The sequence below is a fragment of the Cydia splendana genome, chromosome 21 (assembly GCF_910591565.1).
Source record: "Cydia splendana chromosome 21, ilCydSple1.2, whole genome shotgun sequence".
NCBI lineage: Eukaryota > Metazoa > Arthropoda > Insecta > Lepidoptera > Tortricidae > Cydia > Cydia splendana.
Window position 1 is genome coordinate 13,050,424 of NC_085980.1, and position 3,170 is coordinate 13,053,593.

Genomic DNA, 3,170 nt, shown 5'->3' on the forward strand with positions numbered 1-3,170 from the left:
CTAATATGTTTTTCCCTAATGGCACTTTCCATATTGAGTATTTATCCTAATGTTATGTAGCATAATTCTTTTTTTGCCTAATTATTGTTAGGCCTAGAAATTATATGATCCTAACCATCAAGTTACCTAATTTTACTTAGCCTATCGTTGCTTGACCTAACAGTCGTATGCCCTAATTTTGATTTCCCTATTATCGAATGGCCGATTTTTTTTGTCCTAATATGTTTTTCCCTAATGGCACTTTCCATATTGAGTATTTATCCTAATGTTATTGAGCATAATTCTTATCTGGCCTAATTATTTTTAGGCCTAAAGGTCATACGTCCTAACCATCATGTTACCTAATTTTAACCTAACCCACTTTTGTTGCAGCAGTTCGTTTTTGCGCGGATCACAGTTCTAACCTAACCTAACCCACTTTTGTGGCAGTAGTTCGTTTTTGGAAGGATCGTACTTCTAACCTAACCTAGTTTTAGCAGCAGTTTGTTTTTACAATGGTCGCAGTTCTAACCTAACCTAACCCACTTTTGTGGCAGCAGTTCGTTTTTGCGAGGGTCACAGTTCTAACCTTACCTAACCCACTTTTGTGGCTACAGTTCGTTTTGGCGAGGATCGCAGTTCTAACCTAACCTAACCTATTTTTGACGGTTTACTAATGTGTTGCAGAAAGTTTTTTGGCATATTTTTGTATTGCATAATGTTACTTGGCAGAAATGTCGTTTGGCAGAATTACCTTTCGCATAAATCATTAAGCATACAATCATTTCGCAGAGTTTTAAAATCCAGAACCATGTTTTGGCATACTGTTGATGTTTATCTTTCTTCTTCTTCGTCTTTTAAACGAATATTGTTTTCGCAGATAAATGTATTGCATAATATTTAGGTGGCATAAAGTTATCAAGTTGAGTCTTTGTCTACGAGGAATGGTGTTAAAGATTTAATAAAACTACCCTTTGTCCTTCCACGGGTCTCAAACTATCTGCATACCAAATTCCATCTACTCGTAAATCACTTTAGCGGTTTAAGCGTGAAGAGGTAACATACAGACGGATAGAGTTATGATGGAATTGCTGTTTGCTAGTTTTTATAGTGTGTTTATACTGTAAATTAATCAGTAACTATAAAGTCCGTCGGGTAAAAAGATCTAATGATATAGGTACCTACTCGTATCTTAATGTTAATGCCCTAACCTAATCTATTTTTCTGGCATGTGTTCGTTTTTGTTGAGGTCGCAGTCTAACCTAACCTACTTTGCTCGCAGCCGTTCGTTTTTGTATGAGATCGTAGTTCTAACCTAACCTAACCTACTTTTCTGGCATCTGTTTGTTTTTAGGGTTCCGTACCCAAAGGGTAAAACGGGACCCTATTACTAAGACTCCGCTGTCCGTCCGTCCGTCCGTCCGTCCGTTCGTCCGTCCGTCCGTCTGTCACCAGGCTGTATCTCACGAACCGTGATAGCTAGTAAGTTGAACTTTTCACAGATGATGTATTTCTGTTGCCGCTATAACAACAAATACTAAAAACAGAATAAAATAAAACTTTTAAGTGGGGCTCATGGTACCACAAACGTGATTTTTGACCGAAGTTAAGCAACGTCGGGCGGGGTCAGTACTTGGATGGGTGACCGTTTTTTTTTGCCGTTTTTTGCATTATGGTACGGAACCCTTCGTGCGCGAGTCCGACTCGCACTTGCCCGGTTTTTGTAGAGGGTCGCAGTTCTAATCTAACCTACTTTTCCGGCAGCCGTTCGTTTTTATAGGAGGCCGCAGTTACAACCTAATACAACTTTCTTTTCTGGCACAGGTTCAATTTTGTAGGGGTCGCGGTTCTTACTTAACTTAACCCACTTTTCTGCTAATAGCAGAAAATATCACTATGCCATAATAAGAGTATGCTGCAGGATGATTATGGTACATAGAATTATGCTAAACTAAAGTCGGCGAAAGTAATCTTCTGCTAAATAATATGCTGCAAAATGTATTCTATCTTATTTCTAAAGCTTATTATACCACACAAGACTACATGAATGATATTACAACGTGGGATTAATTGTTATTCGAAATGATTATTTATTTATTAGGTATATTTGATTATTGATGAGGAAATGGATATTCCGATGTAATACTATCTACGTCTTTTGTTACTTATGCTTTTTTTTTTGACATTTAGATTTTATTTTAGAAATTCTAGACTTGTATTTTTTTATACAATCTTTTAATGTTTGACGATCCTTTTGTGAAATTCTTAGTGTTAAATTTGATATGTATTATAATCCAATTTTATTATGGAATAATATTAACATCAATAAATTGCTCTGATAATTAGATTAAGATTAATTACGATTCATAAGAGCTTGTTGCTAGCCCTACATGAATAAAGTATATTTAGATTTTGATTTTGATTTTTGATATGCGTATTAATAGTAATGCCAAGTAATAGTTATGCAAAATTATCATTCGACTAAAAGTGTTTCTGCGATACATGTTATGCTAAGTGTATTTCTGACAAACAATATTATGCCAGATGAGGGGAACCCATTTTTGACAGCAGTTCGTTTTTACAATGGTCGCAGTTCTAACCTAACCTAACCCACTTTTGTGGCAGCACTTCGTTTTTGCGAAAGTCACAGTTCTAACCTAACCTAACCCACTTTTGTGGCACCAGTTCACTTTTTCAAGGATCACAGTTCTAACCTAACCACCAATTACACCAATACCCATTAGATAAAACCAGTTAGGGCGTGATGTGTTAGGCCTTAGGCCAAACATTGTTAGAAATTTCGAGGAATATGGTAAAAAACATTAAGGATATTGATAGTTATGGTAGAAATGCTTAGGACATATGAGTTTTAGGTTAACCATTCATTATGGAAAGTAATTGTTATGATAATTTACCAATAGGAAAAGTAATTGTTATGACAATTGATCATTAGGGCAATAGCCATTAGGTCAAAACAGTTAGAGCATGTTATTTTATGCCAAACATTGTTAGGGATTTCGAAGAATATGGTAAAAAACATTAGGGATCTTGATAGTTATGGTACAAATGCTTAGGACAAATGAGTCTTAGGCTAACCATTACAGTATGGAAAATAATCGTTATGACAATTGATCGTTAGGGCATGTGCCCATAAGGACAAACCAGTTACAGCAAGTTACTTTAGGACAAAC

The 3,170-nt window shown here is 35.9% G+C and overlaps 1 long non-coding RNA gene across 1 annotated transcript; it reads right to left on the reverse strand.

The window, feature by feature from the left end:
* Nucleotides 1-486: 486 nt before the first annotated feature.
* Nucleotides 487-2,603, reverse strand: LOC134801009 (uncharacterized). The gene is made up of 2 exons (XR_010145620.1): nt 2,535-2,603; nt 487-635 (listed from the first exon to the last, which is right to left on the reverse strand). It is a non-coding gene; the product is annotated as an uncharacterized LOC134801009 (long non-coding RNA).
* Between the last annotated feature and the right edge of the window lie 567 nt (nt 2,604-3,170).